Source organism: Pleurodeles waltl, chromosome 4_1 (genome assembly GCF_031143425.1).
Source record: "Pleurodeles waltl isolate 20211129_DDA chromosome 4_1, aPleWal1.hap1.20221129, whole genome shotgun sequence".
Classification (NCBI taxonomy): domain Eukaryota; kingdom Metazoa; phylum Chordata; class Amphibia; order Caudata; family Salamandridae; genus Pleurodeles; species Pleurodeles waltl.
The window spans coordinates 595,667,310-595,688,769 of NC_090442.1; positions in this window are offsets into that span (position 1 = coordinate 595,667,310).

The following is a 21,460-nucleotide window of genomic DNA, read 5'->3' on the forward strand; positions in this document are numbered from 1 at the left end:
TTAGAGAAAGAGCACAAGCATTTTCACACTGGTTAGCAATAGAAAAGTCTGCAGAATCCTAAGGTCAGTAAAAACAATGGCCCTGATTACGAGATTGGCAGATGGGAACACCCGTCCGCCAAAATCCTGCAGGGTGGCCACCACTGTAGTGGTGACCTCCCCGGAGAACCCATTATGTCTTTCCTGCTGGGCTGATGGGCGGAACTGCCTGTTAGCCCAGAGGGAAAGTGGTGACAGCTTTGTCATTGGCTTGTAATTGAGCCAGTGGAAATGCTGCCACCTGCAAGGGGCACCAGCACCCTCATCATGCACATTGCCTGCACAGCAAACAGTGCATGCGCAGGTTAAGACAAATGAAGGCCAGATGAATAAAATCCTCTTTTTTTGCTTTGCAAAGTCTACATTCTGTAGGTCCAGAGCGCTTCCATGTTGGTCATCTGGCCCAAACTGGTATTTTGCCAAGACACAAGGTCATAACTCTGTGCTTTATGTGTGCATGAAAGGGTAGCTAAGTATGGTGTTGGTGTGGGGCATCATTGTTTTTAATCACCATCCAGGCATGTGATAGAGAGCTGAATTGAGTTATATCTTCTAAACATGATTGAAACTTCACTGCTCTATTTGTCGTCCTTTTAAAAACATTGTACGGCACACTCATGCCCCATAGTTCAGTTAGATGCAACTGTTTAATGGAATCATTCAAATATTTGTGGTATGCCGGCTGCTAGTCACTTTGCTCAGCCAACCATAGCACACTGTTAACTGTGGCATCTTGTGCTCACTTTACCTCATACCAGTTTTTCTTTGTTGTCAACCTCCTAGCCAGATCTTGCTTTGTGAGACCAAACTGAAGGCAGATTTGTGCCAGTGACGAACATTGAGGCAGGAGGAACACTAACCTGAAGGCGTTAGCCTGCAATTTCTCCAGTACTCTTGAGTCCTGCCCTCTCATGGCCACACCTACATATGAGATGGTTGAAAGGTGCTTGGCAGAGATGGCTGTTAACAGTGGCTGAAACAAAGCACCATCCAATTTTTTATCTAGAGTGCTAAAGGCTTCATTACATATTGTTTCTGATGAAAGAAGTTTTCTCTTGAGTCCAGGTACAATCCCAATTATTTATAATTGCTTACTACATCCAGGGGGGTATCATTTTAAAGAACTGTAGACTACCCACCCCCGTAGATTACTGACAAATATAGTTTATATATTTGTGGAGTTTACCTCAAGATTGTTAGTTCTAGCAAGTGGTGGCCAGCTTGTATTTACAATGGGGAGGCGGGGAAGGGGATACAATGAAAATAACATTTTAAAAAGGCACCTACCTGTCGGCGGTCATCGCTTCTCGCGTCGCGTCGGCACTCCCAGCTCCGACGCACGACGGTCACGGGATCCAGGAAATTGCCCAAGCGAATCCTGACGCTCGTTTCATGCTGGTAACCAGCATGAAATCAAGATTGATGGAAGCGGGTTCTCTCAGCGCTCACCAGAGCACTGGAGGCCTTTGCTTTCTCGAACGGAGCTGTCTTAAGACAGCTGCGTTAGAGATGCTTAAAATACGGCCAAAGGGACATGCGCACTTTCATGTCCCGTCCTGACACTCGGTTCAGGAGGTGGTGCTGAAAACTAAAGTGGAAATAAACAAAGTTTATTACCATTTTATTTTTCAGTTATGGGGGACTTTTTTGGGGGGAGTAACGCTCCTCCACCCAGGTGGAGGGGCCACCCCTGGTTCTAGCATAGGATATCAAGACAAACTAATCTTTGTAAACCCACTTTTGTTGAGCTGAAAAGCACAATGCCATTTGCATATGACAGGTGAGTGAGGCGAAGGGGACCCAGTACTGGGAGATGGGAGTTTTCCTGATTCAAGGCTAGTGAGAAGCAGAGGTGCAAATTGTTTAATCAACACTTTCCAAGAATGCCAGAGGCATCCCAACACTCTTTTATCTTCAGCATCTTAATGGAGTAGGCACAGCTAGAAGCTGAAGACTATGGCGACATCTTGATGCTCTGCGAACACATATACTCGCCCAATCATGTCCCATTGACAGAAACAGAAATGACAAACCCTTGAAATGCTCCCCGGTAAAATCATGGATGAGATAAGTGAATATAGGGCTAACAAAAGACACATAAGCTATAATGGAACACACACACACTCAACAATAGTGAACTTGCCAGAAAGGTTTGAGAAATGCCAACATTTACAGAACCATATGAGCTAATTGTGATGCTACAAAAGCATGGCACCTATAAGGAAATCTAAAATAGTACAGCAGGAGAGAAAACTGCCTGAGGGAAGTTTTTGATCTGTCAGAGAGACCGAACTATGGGCCAGATTTACAAGGCCCTAGCACCACCTTACACCACATTAGCATCATTTTTTTACGCTAATGTGGCTCAAAGAGCCAAACATTTCCGTCCCACATTTACAAGGTGGCGCAATGCATGCTTTGTGCCACTTTGCAAGCCCTGGGGCCACATTATGCCTGCCCTAGGCATAATGTATGCAGGGGGGATGTTCTGGCATTAGGAGGACCGCAAAATGGTGCAATGAAATCTACACGATTTCATTACGCCATTTTTGGTGTAATATTTAACGCCTGCTGAAAGCAGGCATTAAAAGGGCACACCTATTAAAGTCAATGGGCCTCCTTTCAATTTGCTGCACTAGCGTAAAAAAAGTTGAATAGTGATGCTATTGGCCTAACATGCGCCATTGTGCGCTGTATTGTAAATACAGCACTCCCATCATGTTGTTACATGGCAGTAGAGTGGTGCAAGAAATCTGACGTTTCAGTACTGATGTGCCAGATTCTTATAAATCTGGACCTATGTTCTTTAAAATCGAGTACCCGGTAGACACACAGTTATTCACATCTGCACACAAAGAATGCAGAAGAGCATCAGACACATGTACAACTATTATGGGCAGGCGAAGATAAAACTGTGCTGTATGGTTGAGAAACTCAACCCTTCATAGTGGTGGGTGCAGTTTCTTGACTTAGGAGTTAATATAGCCTTAGAACCCGCCGTAGCGGGCTCTACCGGCTATTAAAGGCCCGCTCCCCGCGTTAAATGCCCGAGCCGAAGGCGAGGGCATTTAACAAGGGAGAGGGACTTTAATAGCCGGTAGAGCCCGCTACGGCGGGTTCTAAGGCTATTAGAACATTCTGCCACACAGGGCAGAATGTTCTATTAAAAAAAAAAAATGTTCACGGAGCCCGAGGGGATTTAAATCCCCTCGGGCTCCGTGAGGCTTTGTTCACAGCTTCTGCTGTGAACAAAGCGAACATTGGAATGTTGGCGCTGCGGGCTTTTACCGGCCAGTAAAAGCCCGCAGCACTCCATTGTTTTCAATGGAGCCCCCAGCATTCCAATGTTCTAATAGTCAATAGATACCTTTCAGCACCGAACTCCACCGAAATATACACCTATGAACAACCCAAGCAGTTATGGTCATCACATCCAACTACACAACAGCTAACATCAAATAACTTAAACATTAGACCTTCACTCACTCAAAATGTTGTCCATTGATACATCCTTCCCTAACTCTCCAAAAGGCCAGACAACCTACTGCACTCCATCCACACCAACAGAACAGAAAAGCAGTCCCTACATCTGTCACCGAAAACAGCAGCAATCCAATCTCCCAATCACTAAATAAGCCTGGAAACAGTACCTTGCATATTCAATTTTCACTTGTGCTTATTTTTGAAGAACATAATTTTGTTTGGGTGAAGCCTTGGATATTGGGACTGGCTCAGAGATTCATCAAACACTAATACTGAGCGACAGTTTATCAAGAAGGGCTAAAGCTGCCAAGCTGTGTCTGAGAGCAACTGGGAGTATGAATCCGGACGCACTGTTCGGCCTGGAACAAAACCGCATCAGACAGAATGATAAATCAATTAGTTGTTGAATTATTACAACATGCTCTTTCTGTACATGATGTTCGAATGCATTAAATATTACGGTATTTCTCTATCTTAAAGGCCAAGGTTGCAGATTTCATTGGCCCACAAAGCCATGTTCATGTATAACCAAGTTAGGCCTGGCGGTCCCCTGACTGGCAGAGCAGACTCTGAAATAATTCAGATTTGTGTTTCTGTTCCCTCTCATTAAGGGTAATATCGGGAAGCGCAGACAGTGGGTAGCATTGTTCAACGGCCATGGATTTAGGCACGAAAATCTGATTATCGGCTCATGTCAGAAGCCACGCGATAATGCAGCTTAGCATTCGTTTGGACGTTTTCTTCAGCCGAAAGATAATTACTGTTCGTTAGGCCTTACATAAGTGTATCTATGCCACTGCAATGCCTGAATAGTACAACGCGTACAATAGGTGAATGAGCATTGCTTATTGTGCGAGACATGGCTTGCCCCATCAGGGTAATTTCATTAACCAGAAAAATAAAACTATTGATGTGAAAGGACAGTGTCTTGAAGTGCAGCGAACTGAGCATGTGAAATTAAAACTGCAATCCACAATCAGAAAGCGCTGTGTTTTTTGCAGTGAAAGAGAGCTGTGTTTGAGCTGCGAGGCTGCTATCTTGGTGCGGCCCGGTCATCTCTGTCATAAAAACCCAGATTAGTACAGGGAGCACAAAGAGACAGCGGTTTATTAGCCATGGATTTTTCTGGAAGAAACGCGCCAATAAGTAACTCAGATCTTGTAGTGGCCTAAGGATCGGAAACCAGAAAAAGTCACTGTGGATAACATTAAGGTGTTCCACTACACTACATCTATTAACTACAGTTGATGTATTATATATATAAAATATCAAATAATGCTCCCCCTCTGTCTAGAAAGGATCAAGGGACAAAACCGACACTCCAGTGGTTGGGTAACGTAGTTTATTCAAACTAATTGCTCATCAATGCGTTTCAGCTGTGACATACAGTCTTCACCACTGTGAAACCATTACTGACTGTTTTTACATGTATATATATATATATATATATATATATATATATATATATATATATATATATATATATATATATATCACCCAGTGGCAGACACCACTGTATAGTTATATTTCAGAAATGCCTTTTTTGTTTTGCCTATAACTTTGGCATGGTTTGTCCAATCTTCACAAAAATTGTCCTAGGTTATGCATGCATGGAAACTTTTGGGGTGATCTGTCAATTGATGGCCAGGAAATAATGGGGGTTGCAAAAAGCAAAACATATATATATATATATATATATATATATATATATATATATATATATATATATATATATATATATATATATATATATATTACTTACTGCCTACCAGTAGGTAGTAATAGGACTAAGGGCCCGATGTATCAAGTTTTCCAATAGCGATTACCAAATTGAGATTTTTTTGCAAATCGCAATTAAGTAATCGCTATTGGAATATATGAAACTCCAGGAGTTTCATATAGCGATTTGCAAGTGCTCGCAAATGGACCTACCTCATTAATATCCATGAGGTAGGTCGCAATTTGCGAGCCATTGCGAATGGCTACAATCACAAGGATGGTGGCCTGCTGGGCTCAGCAGACCACCATGTCTGTGATTGCTTTTCAATAACGCAATCTTTTTTTTTCCTTAAAGGAAAACGGGATGCATTTAAAAAATAAAAATAAAACGTTTTCTTTTCATTTTTTAAGAGTAGGCAGTGGTCCATGGGACCACTGCCTGCTCTTAAAACATGTTTTCGCATGCATTCACAAAGGGGAAGGGGTCCCTTGGGGAACCCTTCCCCTTTGCGAATGAGTTACCCCCAATTTGAAATTGGTGGAAACTGCGATTGCTTTGCGACCGCATTCCTGGTCACAAAACAGTCATACATACCTCTGTGATTCGGTATTAGAAAGGGACGCCCTTGACCTGCCCCTTCCTAATACAGAATCGGTACTTAGTCGCAAATCCAATTTGCGTTTCGGTAACAAGTTACCGAATCGCAAATTGGATTCAATGCATACCAACTTGCAGCTTTTGCGATTGCAAAACTGTTTTATACATCTGGCCCTTAGTTTCCATAGGAAGAGCATTTTTTTGTTTTGCCAATAATGTTGGCGCTGCTTGACGAATCTTCATGAAATTTTAAGACCTTATATTTTGGTCAGTTCAGCTGCTGTCTTCAAAGTTTGAGGGTGATCCATCAAATGGAAAAAAGGGGGTCCCAAAATGCATTTTCCCCATTCTTTTTACCATAGGGCCTTTAGACATGCCTACAGCCTGAACCGCTGAATGGAATTACATCAAATTTGACGGCAAGCTAGATCCTGTTCATCCTGTTCAGATTGTGCATTTTGTGATTAGATGTATATCTGTTCTGTAGTTCTGGAGCTATTAAAGGTTAAAAAAAATATAGACATCTAGAGGCACAGATCCTCCTTGAATCCAACTGTCCCAGTGCTGATATCTGATTGGCTGCCAACACTTCAAACACGAAGTGCTGGCAGCCATCTTGGCATTTAGCATTTTTCTTTTAAACACCCGAAAAATCTGATGATCCGGAGCCACAGAGTTTTCCAAAGTTTTTTTTTAAAATTGCATTTTCCCGCCCTTTTCTTTTAATTAACCCCCAGGTGGGCCAGGTCTCAGGGGCAGTGGGGCCTTTAAAAAGGAGGGGGGCCCAGGAAGCCCCCTCCAGGGGTTTCTAATAGCCCTGGGGACAACCACCTCCCCATGGTGATCAGAAAGAAAAATGCAGGGGGGGCACGCAGCGCCCCTGCACCTTAGGGACCACCATCTCCTTGGGTGGATAATAATGTTTCAATACGGATGAGACCCTAGAGCCTCCCACAGAACCCTAGGGTCCGCCACCTCCCTGTGGCTAAAATAAATATGCATGCAGGGGCCACACTGCACCCTGCAACCCTAGGAACCACCACCTCTCCAGGGCAAAATAATGTTTAAATATGGGAGAGGCCCTACGGCCTCACCCACAGCCCTGAGGGCCGCCATCTGCCCAATCCAAAATAAAAGAATAAAGGGGGCCTGTTGCTGACCACCACCTGCCCGAGCCAAATTCAGCAATGGAGGGGGAACCACCTGGCCCCTCTCGTGGAGCCAATGATGGCCCTGGGGACCTCCATCCCCCCAGGGTCGGCTCATGCTATGTCCCAGGGTGCCCACTTTCAGGACATGGCTGTTTGCTGTGACTTGGCGGGAATTTTGACAGTTCCTGCCAAGTCATAGCAAACACTCCGCTCGCAGCAAGTGAGAGCTGTCAAGCAGCTCTCACTTGGTGCGAGCAGAGGTTTCCTCTGTTTCCCTGGCCACAGGCACGGAAACAGAGGAAACAATTGCTCTCACAGGGAGGGAGCTGCATCTTTAGCAGCTCCCTCTCTGTGACAGCAATACCAGCTCCCGCAGGAGGTGGGGAGCTGGTTGGGACTGCGGGGGCCTTGAGGCTCCCCCTGCGGTCCCCAACACACACTGGGTACCCTGCGGATTGATGGCCAGGCCTGGGGGGATGGGGGCCCCGGAGATTAAATCAGCCAGGGGAGGGGGGCTGCGCAGCCCCCTCCTGCCAAAAAAAAAGATAATGGTGAGGCTGGGCCCCAGGGGATTGGGTTCCCGGGGCCAAAATTGACTGGGCGAGGAATGCCACACAGCTTCCTCTCCTAAAATAGAAAAATTATTATGAAAAGACCGGGACTCAGGGGATGGGGGCCAAAATTGGCATGGAAGGGGTCCACATGCCCTCCTCCTCTTCCCCCACAAAACAAACTAGAAGGCCGGTCAGTTCTGGTCATGCTTCTCATTTCACAGAAATTAAATCTAACAGGAAGCACTTACAAATACAAATGTAGCAGGTGCCCCAATTGAAGCTCCAGTTCTGGAAAGTACAAAAGATCCTAACTTCTGGGCTTGGTGAAGGAAAGCAAGTGTGTTTACTCTGCTATTACATATTGAAAAACATTATGAAATCCTTTTTGGAGATGAATGCATCTTTCATCTATTGGAGCACCGTTATACTTGGCAGCTCATGGTGTGGTTTCCCTGTACTTTTTGCTTCTGACCTCTTGTTTTTGGATCCTGTCCTGTAATTCATTTTTGCTGGTTTTGATACTCTGGGCACTTTAGTACTGCTAACCAGTGCTAAAGCACATATGATGTCTGTCTAAATTGTATTGGCGATTTGTTTATCCATTATTGGAATATTTGATTTACTAATAAATCCCTAGAAAAGTACACTAAAAGTAAGCACGGTTTGTAAATCAAATGCTACTAGTGAGCCTGCAGCACTGATTGTGCCACCCATGTGAGGAGCCCTGTAAACATGTCTCAGACCTGCCACTGCAGTGTCTGTGTGTGCAGTTGTTAACTGCCAGTTCAACCTGGCAAGTTTACGCACTTGCCAGGCCCAGACCTTACCTTTTACTACTTGTAAGTCACCCCTAAGGTAGGCCCAAAGTAGACCCACGGGCAGGGTGCAGTGTATTTAAAAGGTAGGGCATATATTATCGTATTGTACATGTCCTTATAGTGAAATACTGCTAAATTTGGTTTTTGTTATTTCAAGGCCTATCTCTCCATAGCTTAACATGGGGATTGCCTAGAAATACCTTCTAAGTGTAATTTCCGATTGGGAGCAGATAAAGATATGGAGTTTGGGGGTCTCTGAACTAACAATTTAAAAATACATCTTTTAGCCAAGTTGGCCTTTAGATTGTAAGTTTGAAAAGTCCACCTTTAGAAAGTGGGCATTTTCTTGCTTAACCATTCTGTGCCTCTGCTTGGCTGCTGAATCCATGTTGGGTCAGACTGACAGTTGGGCTGTTTGTGAATTCACTCTAGACAGTAAAACAAAGGGAGCTAAGGTCTGTCCTCATATCCTGATGAGTGTTCCTGGGCTACAATGGAGGGAGGAGCTGACACTTGCACCAGAATACGGCTGTGCCTGTCCGTATACAATACAGTCTCCAACTCCCTAGAGTGGGACTGGGGCAGGGCAAGGATAAGGCAGGATCTTGTGCACTACAAAGACTTTTCTTTGAAGTTTGCCTACTTCAAAGGCAGAAATGAGTATAAGTAGTGGACCCAAACCCCCAGACTTTAAGATTACTTCTGGATCAAGAGGAACCTCTGCCAAGGAGAAGAGCTTGATGCTTCAGAAGGATCTGCCGCTCTGCCTGTTGCTTTGCTGACCTGCTGCTGCTGCTTCTGCCTTCAGAGGGAAAGGACTGGACTTTGCTTTCTGAAATCCTCGTTGTGAAGTTTCTCCAAGGGCTTGGACTGAGCTTGCCCCCGGTTCTGAAGTCTCAGGGCCACCAAAGGCTTCATCTGCCACACCTTGGATCTCTTGCTGAGACCTCTGAACTGCAAAGTGGTGCCACATCCAGTCCCTGGGCCCTTGAAAGGATAAGCTGGTGAATCCAAGGTGACAATCCACGCACCAAATCTGAGCAGCAGAAAGATCGATGCAGTGCCTGCACCGCGGCTGAAAAATCGACTGTGTCCGGATTTTTCACACAAAGTCCCTGGGTGTCAAAATTTCCATATTCACCACATGGACTCAAGGCTGCGTGACTCGAGGCTGCACTGCCTCACTTGCGAGTAAGGAATTGATGCATCGCTGGCTTTTCCAATGCACGCATGCCCCTGCAGCTTTATTTTTGATGCATACAGGTACTTAGTGCTAAAACAAGGTATCCATTGATTCTTATGTGTTAAGACTCTTTTTACTTAAAGTTTGATATGTTTACTTGTGTATGTTGGATTTTTGTCATTTTAGTCTTGTTTTTTTTTTAGATAAATATTGGCTATTTTCTAAACTGGTTAGGTGTCCTTTTGTGGTGTTTTCACTGTGTTACTGTATGCGTCTGCACAAGTACTTTAATTTGTGGGGTAATTAGGAGTGCAAACCTGGATTTCGTTGCAAGTGAGGTCGCTTCATATGTGGGACAGTATTTCTGCTTTGTACTGGTCCTGTGTTTAATTTCATTTGGACTTACTTTTTTGGAAGACTGTAGCTGGACAGGGGCCCATGAGGCAGGCTACCTCTGCCTGCAGTCCTGCAGAACCAGTTTTCAGTACAGCAAAAAAGCTCAGAGCGATGAAAAACCTGATTTTCTTCTCTGCATTAGGAATGACCTCTCGTGGCACACTTCAGTCCCTTGTCAAGTCGAAAAATTGACAAGGGGCCTGATTTTGATAATGGCAGATAAGGTACTCCGTCACAACGGTGACGAATATCCAGTACGACGAAATCTAAATCCCATTATTTCCTATGAGATTTAGATTTTGTCGGATGGGACATACATCACCGTTGTGACAGAGTAACCCATCCATCAATATCTAAATCAGGCCCTAAGTCCTAACTATTGAAGTTGTGGGAAAGTTTCTCCTGGCCATTCATGCAGACGCCAAGTCCACAGGGCGTGCTTTCAAGAACCAAACCTCTCTCCAGTTTACCTTCAAGGTCCTGTGCTCAATGGTCAACTGGGCCCTCTTCAGATTTAGGACCTGATTTAGATCTTGGCGGTAACAGTCCCACTGCTGGTTTTGTGACTGAAAACCCTCCAGCTGCAATTACGGTCCACCCACCAGATTTAGAAGTTAGTGGGCTCATAGGCGAAAGATGCGTCAATGGCGACATAGGCAAAAGCAGCTGGCGGTGGGACTCCAGCCACTTTGACAGCTGAGCCAATCACGATGTGCAGTTCCGTCAAAGTAACTGTGGCAGCTAATCCTCCACAACTGGGTTGGCAGATTGGAGGGGATGAAAGGACGAAGCTCTCCTTTCCTACACTTTCCCCCTTTTCTGCCAACATGAACCCAATAGTGGCAATGATACATCTGCTGTTTCTGCTGGACCAAGGCTAGAACCAACACCGTAGTTAGCGGAACAGTGGAACAAGAGGTAAGTCACCATATTACTTGTCATCCTCAGACTTGGCACAGTACAACTGCACTGGACTCGACTTCCTTTACCCGAGGGCAACAGACAACAGTATAATGATGTGCAATGATGTGCTGTATATATCCCTGCACTGTAGCACCTACACACATTTTTAAAAACACACCTTGAGATGTCTGAGGTACCCACCAATCTGGCACTAACTGCCATCGTGGCAGTGGACACCTATACCATAAGGCACATCAATCCCCATTAAATTTGTGACCATACAGGTGTGTGCAATAACCAATACATCTGAATATAAATAGTATCCTCTATAGGAATTAATCTACACCATGACACTAGCAATTGCAATACAAAATGTTACAAGGGAGTGTACACAGAATGTACAATCAATTTTGACTCTGAACTGCAAACATTCATAGATTTAGGAAGCTCACATGTCCCCTTGATTTCTGCAGTGATGTCAAACAGTAGATGACATTGAACCCCAAAGTGACATGTGCCCTGGGTAATGCATATGTGCATATTATTGACACAGCATGTCATAATTAACACACATGCAATCTCCAGTCACCATGTCAGAAAGATAAATTAGTTTGGTGTAAGTGTCTAGTAACAGGATGAATGCTTGCACCAAAATGATCATGTCCATGACCAATGTACCACACTTATGCATGCATTAAAAAAAACACAAATAAAGATACAACCTGTGTTTGCCACTCTCACAAACGAGAGGAAGTGCAGGGCTCACACATTAGCAGAAGTATCATCAGCAAACAAACTATATAAAATATAAACAAGGCCAGGACAAAGGTATTCTCCAAAATAAAGTATTTTTTATGTAATAATGAGATACATCTCTCAAATGTGAAAAAAAGGTCCTTACAAGAATAACTATTTACATATGTACACATTTTTTCTTTGCCTGTGCGGGCCATAAAGTGGGCTACACTTCCCTCCGACAGTTACTGCCAGAAGGAACCTCCTCTGGAAGGGGCATCTATGGGGCATAGAGAGCAGGCACCTCAGTGATGTCACTGGGGGGGGGGGGGGGCTTCGGTTTGGGAGGGGTGGGTTTGGTTTTGAAAGTGGTGGGTTTGGTTTTGGTAGGAGTGGGTTGGGATCTGGAAGGGGTGGTGTGGTATGTAGAAGGGGTGGCTTGAGATGCAGAATGGTTAGGTTGGAATTTGGAATGGGGCGAAGAGGTCAGGATGAGGTGGTCAGTCATTTGGGAGGGGTGGTCAGGGAGGTGATAGTGATAAGGGCCATGGCAAACATAATATCCTCCTGTGGGAAAAGGGCAGTGTGATTGGAAGGGTGTTCGGGTTGGTAGGTAGGAGTGGTTGTGTCTGTTGTGCATGTGTGTGTTGAAGGTGTGGATGCCTGAGGAAGCGATCCATGACGGAGATGGACACAGCCATTGGCTTTCATGTGTAACTATTACATCTGTTAGCCTATGGCAGGGACCTTCATCGAGGGTGTCACCTACTATGCGGTTAACGTTCACCAATAGCCATCGGGTAACCAATGTCCTGACGGCAAGGACAGGCAGCCACCATTTTAGGGGGGAAGCTGGGCATTTTTCAATTGTTAGTGTACGAGCATTCAAAATGAAGGCTAGTGTATTTCTAAATGTCAGATACGAACGACACTGTTCTTTGCAAGATATGACACAATAAAATGTGAACCGTGACTGTGTGTGACATCAATAGTTCCACAGGGTAAGTAATACCTCTGTTGACGGTATTAAAGCATAAAAAAAAATATGTGCAAATAATACATTGGAAATGCACATAACGAAAACAAATATATTAAATTAAAAAAATGGTTTGAAGTTCCAAAAATGTGATATTTATGTGTGTACATGAATTTCACAATGACATTCCCAATATTACCAAGACTTAAAATGTGTGTTGACGTTAAAAGCATGGTGTGACCATTTCAGCTGATATTTTATGTTCCATACATACAGACTGCTGAACCCAGCTATGGGTAGGAGACGACAGCTTCAGGTATTCTGCCCTTACCAGACCTTGCCACCATGGAGGAAAGGTATGTTCTAAAGAAATTTCAGCTAAATAGGCAAACTATCCTGGGTTTGTGTCAGCAGCTAGAGCCTGATCTCATGCCTCACAATATGAATTTAACAGCCATGCCACCAATGGTGAAACTCACAGCAGTACTGCATTTAGTGGACACTGGCACTTTTTAATACACTGTGGAAGTATCTGGGGGCATGTCCCAACCAACTTTCAGTGGTATGCTGCAGGACATTATTGTTGTTTCCTAGATGAGATACATCAGCATCTACATCTCTGGTGTCTAGTGCTTAGGCTTCCTAGTGTTGTGCCTTGGTTCTGTAATTTTTGCTGTATTTTCTTTTATTTTGAGGATTGTGCCTTAAATTTCATTTTTGTGCCACTTTCTGCCACCTTGCAATCGCTGCCTCTTCGCTGCGTTTCTCGGCTTCCCCGAGCCGTTCTACTTCCCGCCGCTGCGTCCCCCCTCACACCCCCATTCACTTTCCCCTCCCGCCTCCCAGCTGCTCCTCCCTCCCTCCTCCCCTCTCAATGGCGGTCGCTGCGCATCGCAGGGAGTGACCTCTGACCTGTTTTTGGTCTTGAGCCCGCTCCCCCACGTTCGCAGCAGCACCTAGCTGTGCCCGTGTCCCTAACCCCGCCCACACTGATGTTGCGTGTTTGAGGCCCTCCACCACCCGCAGGCTCCTGCCTGCGCCTCCTCCCTGGTGTCTAGTGGTAAGCGTTCCTAGTGTTGTGCCTTGGTTCTGTAATTTTTGCTGTATTTTCTGTTATTTTGCTGTACTTTTTTTTATTGTGCCTTAAATTTAACTTTTGTGCCGCTTTCTGCCCCATTGCGATCTCTGCCCCTTCACTGCGTTTCTCGGCTCCCCGAGCCGTTCTATTTTCTGCCGTTATGTCCCGGCAGCCCCGCCCCCCTCGCGCCCCCATTCGCTTTCCCCTCCCGCCTCCCACTGCTCCTCCGTCCCTCCTCCCCTATTAATGGCGGTCGCTGTACGACTGCGCAGCGGACGCACACAGCGGGCACACCGCTGGCATGCCAGAGGCAAGCCTGTCCGCGCCTGGACCGCACCCAGTGCCAGTCCCTCTGGCCCATGGGGACCCCGCTCCACCAGACCCCGTTTCACTGCCAGCTACCTCCACACCCTCAATCCAGGACGCTCCTCTGCCTGTTTCCAGTCCACCCCAAAGAACGCAAAGGGACCCTTCTCCTGCCAAGCCTGCCACTTCACCTGCACCCCAACGCACGACGACAGAACTGCCGACAACCACCTCAGCTGCATTCTACTCAACACCTGCTCCGTTCACAAACATGCAATCAAACTCTGGGACCTACTGACCTCAACACCACCGGACATCGCCTTCCTCACTGAAACCTGGACAAACTCGGCCTGACTTAGCCATAGCCATCCCTGAAGCCTACAAAATCACCAGAAGAGACTGCACCAACAAACCAGGAGGAGGAATCGCCATAGTCCACAAAAGCTCCATCAAAGTCTCGACTAGCACCCACAACACCCTCAACCTCACCGAGCACCTCCACTTCAACATTCACAGCAACGCCAACACCACCCTCAAAGGAACTATGATCTACAGACCCCCGGGCCCATGACCTCAATTCTGCGACGCCATCGCTGACATCGTCAGCACCCAGGTCCTCGCCTCAATTGACTACATCCTCCTCAGCGATCTGAACTTTCACCTAGAAAACAACCCTCCCGCCTCCCACTGCTCCTCCGTCCCTCCTCCCCTATTAATGGCGGTCGCTGTACGACTGCGCAGCGGACGCACACAGCGGGCACACCGCTGGCATGCCACATGTACATCAACACCACCAACCTGCTGGACAACCTCGCCAACCTCGGCTTCCAACAACTCGTCACATCACCCACTCACACCGCAGGCCACACTCTCGACCCCATCTTCTCAGCCAGCCGCTATGTCTCCTTCAGCCACACCACCGAACTCGGATGGACAGACCATCGCAGCATCCACTTCTCCTACCAGAAACCAGTCACTCACCACCACCACACACAACCCCCAACCCAACTGGAGCAAAATCTCAACAGAACAGCTGATCTCCACCCTCGCCCAGGCCCCACCCCTTGGGACCCCGGAGCCCAACACAGCCGCCAACAACCTGCATCAATGGATAGAAGACTGCGCTAACACCCTCGCGCCGCTCAAAAAACCTTCAAACACCCTCCACAGCACCAAGGCCAGCTGGTTCACCCCAGACTTACAGGATTCCAAATGGAACTGCTGCAGAATGGAGAAATCCTTGCGCCTTGAACCTACCGAATCCAACCACATTGCACTCAAGACTACCATCCGAAAGCATCACCAGCTGATCCGCACCACCAAACGGACCAACTTCAAAAACCGCATAGACACCAACGCCCACAACAATAAAGAGCTCTTCGGCATTATCAAGGATCTCTCCATCCCAAGCACTGCTCCAACGAACCCCCTCCATCACAGGAGTTCTGCAACTCCCTCGCCACCCATTTCCTTCGAAAGATAGAAGAAATCCACAACAGCTTCAACCTCCAGACCCACCAGCAGACTACCACACCCACAAACCCAACGCCCCAAGCAACACCAACCTCCTTCACACCTGGACCCTCGTCAACAAAGAAGACACCGCCAACGCCATGGCCTCCATCCACTCCGGCTCCCCATCGGACCCTTGCCCACACCATATCTTCAATAAAGGAAGCAACATCCTCGCTCCCCACCTCTGTGACATCATCAACAGCTCCTTCGAGTCTGCCACCTTCCCGGAAAGCTGGAAACACGCAGAAGTCAACGCCCTGCTGAAGAAACCCAAGGCGGACCCAGATGACCCCAAGAACTACCGGCCAATCTCCCTCCTCCCCTTCCCAGCCAAGGTCATTGAAAAAATCGTGAACAGCCAACTATCCCGCTTCCTGGAAGACAGCAAGGCACTCGACACCTCCCAATCCAGATTCCGCAAAAACTACAGCACCAAGACCGCACTTGTCGCTGCCACAGATGACATCAGGACCATGCTCAACAGGGCAAAACCACAGCACTCATCCTCCTGGACCTCTCCGCAGCCTTCGACGCCTTTTGTCATCACAACCTCCGCACATGCCTCCACAACGCCGGAATCCGCGACAAGGCTCTCGACTGGATCTCATCATTTCTCGCTGGCAGAACACAGAAAATCCGCCTTCCACCGTTCTTGTCCGAAGCCTCCAAGATCATCTGTGGCGTACCCCAAGGATCCTCCCTCAGCCCAACACTGTTCAACGTCTCCATGGCCCCACTCGCCAACATCGCACAAACCCACCACATCAACATAGTATCCTATGCAGACTACACCCAGCTGATCCTCTCCCTCACAAAAGTCTCTACAACTGCCAAAATCAGCCTCCACAATGGACTTCACGCCATCACCAGCTGGATGGAATCAAGCTGCCTCAAATTAAACACAGATAAAACCGAGATCCTCATCTTCGGCACCGATCCCTCAGCATGGAACGACTCCTGGTGGCCCATCTCTCTAGGAACCGCATCCTCCCCCACCACCCATGCACGCAACCTTGTATTCATCCAGGACTCTAAACTCAGCATGACTCAGCAGGTCAATGCAGTCTCCTCCTGCTACTACACTCTTCGCATGCTCCGCAAGATCTTCAAGTGGATTCTCATCAAAACCAGGAAAACGGTCACCCACGCCCTGGTCAGCAGCTGCTTGGACTACGGAAACGCACTATGTTCTGGAACAACGACCAAACTCCAGACGAAGCTGCACAAATCCAGAACGCATCCGCCCGCCTCATTCTGGACGTCCCATGCCGCAACCACATCTCACCCTACCTCAGAGACCTACACTGGCTACCCGTATCGAAGAGGATCACCTTCAAACTCCTCACCCATGCACACAAAGCCCTCCAAAACACAGGCCCAGCCTACTTCAACGACAGACTCACCTTCCACACTCCCACCCGCCATCTTCACTCTGCCAGCCTTGCACTCGCCTCCGTCCCCCGCATCTGCCGCACCACTGCCGGAGGAAGATCCTTTTCTCACCTCGCCGCCAAGACTGGGAACACCCTACCCCTCCACCTACGCCAGACCCAGGACCTCCTGACATTCAGGAATCGCCTCAAGACATGGCTCTTCGACCTGTAGCTTCCCCCCCGGCGCCTTGAGATCCTAACGGGTGATTAGTGCACTTTATAAATCTCATGATTGATTGATTGATCCAGTTCCCACATCAACAGGATTTAGCCACTGTGAAGGGAGATTTTTATCCTTTGGGTGGACAACCATATGTGGTTGGAGCAGTAGATGGTAATAGATGGTATGCATATTTCCTTGGTGCCACCACTTGCAAGGAAACTGGTCTACTGCAATAACTTCCATTCCATCAATGTGCAAGTTGTCTGTTTAAGGGATTTATACATCTCAGTAATGTGTGCCCACTTCCCTGGGTCCACACATGATTCATTTGTACCATGAAACAGCACCATACCCATGCATATGTTACAACCTGGAACAGAAATGGCTTGGCCTGTTGGTAAGTGCAATATGAGCTGAGGATCTGTTGTTTGAATCCTACTTTAGAAAGGGACAATGGCTTGATATGTAAGTAATATGTTGATGTGTTGCTTCCATGTAGGAGACTCAGCGTATCCTAACCAAAGAAGGTTATTGGCATTGCTGAGGAATCCAACAACGCCAATGACAGTCCGCTTCAATGAGGCCCATGGAAACACAAGGAGGCCAGTGGAGCAGGCTTTCAGGTTCTTGAAGGGCAAGTTGAGGTGCCTTGAGAAGACCGGTGGAGCCTTCCTCTACTCACTCGCTAAGGTGTGTAAAATCACAGTTGTCTGCTCCGTGCTATTTAACATCGCCCTGCGACAGAACATCCCTTTTATCTCAGAGGAAGGAGACCATGATGAACCACCGGGTAAGGATATTGAAAAGCCCAGTGAAATAACAGTGGTGAAGAAGAAGGAGTTGACTTATGTCAAGAGGTGATTGACCACTTCCTCACCTGAGGGTAAGTGTACCTTTTTATAGTGTAACCTCCAATGTCTGAACAACTTATGACATAGGGAACATATCAGTCTGCAATGGTAATTTTTTACAAATGTTCAGTGTAGGAAAGTCTAAAGCAAAGATGTTAATGGACCAGAGTTTCCCCTTCATTGACTACTATGTCAGTTGCCATGAAGTAACTGTGCTTGGGCTACGTATGTGTGTCCTCCTTACTTGTCATTTGAGACAAAATTTATATTTCAAATAATTAATTATCCCTTTTTTTCTGTTTCAGGGTCCTTCACCTTGTCCTCTTCGTTTGGATATTTCTATGTTGTGGCATTTGCAGTGATATGTTAGTGTTTGAAAGTACAAAGTGAACATGTGTTGTTCCTTGGACAGACACACACTTGGGATAGACAGATCTTGTACAAGGACAACTTGCCCCACAGTAGGATGGAAGTTCAGAAGATTGCATCAGATCTGTTTTATGTGTGATGGTGCCATCCAGGCAATATGTGCAATATGTGCCACTTAACTTGCTCTAGCCACATGTGTATGCCAAGCCCTAGCATATTGTTCTCCTTTCACACTGGCTAAATCTTCAATTTGTGTTCAGGGAAGGTGTCTCCTTTGATTGATGTGTCTCCTCATAATTGATAGCCATTGCCTTGTAGCACACCACTGTATGTTGGTTGTGTAATTGCTCCAGATACTGCCACAGTGTCCTGTAATAGCCATGTAACCTAAAACTCCCATTATGTTGACTATTGGTATTATTGAAGTAGGATTCCTATTGTGAGGGCAGGATGCATGGCTCTAGCTGAGGTCAAGTATCATGATAGTTTGCCTAATCAATTTGCTCCCATGTGATATTCCCTTTCTTCCATGGTGTCAAGGTCAGGGAGTGTCCACATCTGAATAGAACATACTATTGAGGTGCTTCTTGTTTTGGGGACACCTATTCAGAATTCTGCAATGAGGAGTTCCCTGCATCTGTATCACAACAATACGCTGGGATTTTGTTTTGTCTGAATGAAATGGGGAACATATTGCCTCTAGGCAATTTCTCTTTTACATTTAAAACTGTTGGGTCAATACATTTTGACAAAATTATTATGAAGGCAGAGATGTGAGATTGAATGTGACAATAAAAGCAACAACAATGTTGTACTTTATTGTCCCTAGTGGTTATTCCCATTACACCTAGTAAATTAAAAGTGTGCAAACAACTATGAAAAAGGCAAAATAAAAAGTCTGTCATGGTGGATGAAAGTATAGTGGTAGAGGCAAAATTGTTTTTAGTCCAATGTCCAAAATACAATTATCTTCAAAAAGGGTAACTGTGTTCCAGAATAGTCCACAGAGTGAATAGTAGACACACAGAGGAGGAAATTAGGTTCAGCGTCTCTTGGAGGTGGAAGTCTAGCCTTCTTCTCCTGTCAGGCTGGATGACCGCCCCCTCTGGGGAGAAGGTAGGCAGAGGTGCAGGGACTGTGGGGGCCTGTGTCTGGCAGTGGCATGGTTGGCCCAGAGGTAAAGGGACCACAGACAGCGGTTGATGAAATTAGGAAAGACCTGCTCACATGGTGATAAATGTCAAATAGCACCCCGGTCAGGGACCTCAAATTTTCAATATGTTGGTGTATTTCCAACATGATCTCCCGCTGCGCCTCCTTGATCTCCCAGAGCTTAATTACTATCTGCCCCATCCTATCTTGCTGCTGTTGTACTGCTCCCAAGACTTGGTTGACAGTGATCTGGCTGATAAAGACCCCTATGTCCTCACATTGGTGGCACGCGGATTCCCTCCCATGATCTCTGCTCCCACTGCCCTGTGACCTTGAAGGAGTGTGCTCCATGCCACTGGGTCCTGGCAGAACTTGAGGTTGAGTGGAAGGTTGAGTGGCAGATGGAACAACATCTGCCAGGGGAGGATAGGTGTTGTGTTCCTTGGGACACAGGAAATGGAGGTGTCCTGTTGCTGTGGTGTTGTTTTAGCTTGGGTGGGAGGTGTTGGTGTGGGCCAAGTATGACTCCTGGGGCTTCCAGACAGACCAGATGGACAAGCTGGCTTCTGATCATCTGGACTTGCAGAAGAGGAGTCCTCACTGAAGGCCTGTTCCTTGGCTGTAGTGGAGGTGTCTTGGCTGACAGATGACACTTGTCTGGGGTCGTTGGACCTGAGAAGAATGCAGAGAATGTGTAGTTAATATCTAGTTTGTGCATTCTATGTGTCTTTGCTTACAAATGGGGTATCTGAAAAAGAAAAATCAGAGCAATAGTATGACTAGGCCTTTCTGTGCTTTCATAGTTTTACACATTCAGGCCCTAATTCTAACCTTGGCGGACGGCGGAGGCCGTCCGCCAAGGTACCGCCGTCAGAACACCGCACCGCGGTCGAAAGACCGCTGCGGTGATTCTGACATTTGCCCTGGGCTGGCGGGCGGCCGCCAAAAGGCCGCCCGCCAGCCCAGGGCAAATCAACCTTCCCACTAGGATGCCGGCTCAGAATTGAGCCGGCGGAGTGGGAAGGTGCGACGGGTGCAGTTGCACCCGTCGCGTATTTCAGTGTCTGCTAGGCAGACACTGAAATACTTTGTGGGGCCCTCTTACGGGGGCCCCTGCCGTGCCCATGCCATTGGCATGGGCACAGCGGGGGCCCCCAGGGGCCCCACGGCACCCCCTACCGCCATCCTGTTCCTGGCGGGCGAACCGCCAGGAACAGGATGGCGGTAGGGGGTGTCAGAATCCCCCATGGCGGCGCAGCAAGCTGCGCCGCCATGGGGGATTCTAAGGGCAGCGGTAAACCGGCGGGAGACCGCCGGTTTACCCTTTCTGGCCCTGCGGGACACCGCCGGCCTGTCGGCGGTGCTCCCGCCGACCCTGGCCCCGGCGGTCTTAGACCGCCGGGGTCAGAATGACCCCCTCAGTCTGTTTTACACAGATGAAAACTCCAGTGATGATGTAGAGATTTCTGTCCTGGACTGTATTTCTGAAATATATATTACAAGCCATACATTCAAGCCATCACACTGGTGGGCATATTAGAGTATTAGACAATTCCAAGGCCTACCTGACTAAAAAACATTATGTAAACTGTGGTTCAACTTGATGTTATGACTGGCTTTGCTCCTCATATGGACAGTGCTAAGCATGTTGTGTGTGGATATTACTTCCATTCAGAATGCCACATCAGAGGGTAGTAAATCTGGGATTCCACAGACTATGAAATATGTGGGCATTTCCGTCAATTCAATGTAGCTATGAGATATGTACACATATGGAAGTAAAGGAAGGTGCAGCAATGTTGCCTTGTACTATTGTTTTGCAGGTACCACAACAGGGCATCATGGTAGTTGTAGTCACCTGTTCACACCATAGACAATAGTTGTTGTTAGGTGATTTGAACATATATGTTTTAATGAATACAATGAAGATTAACACATATTTACAACATGGACACGTGTGGATATGATGTGAATCAGTGGATTTACCTACTTATAAGCAGTATACCTTTATGTGCAAATGGATGGAGTTTTGTACCTG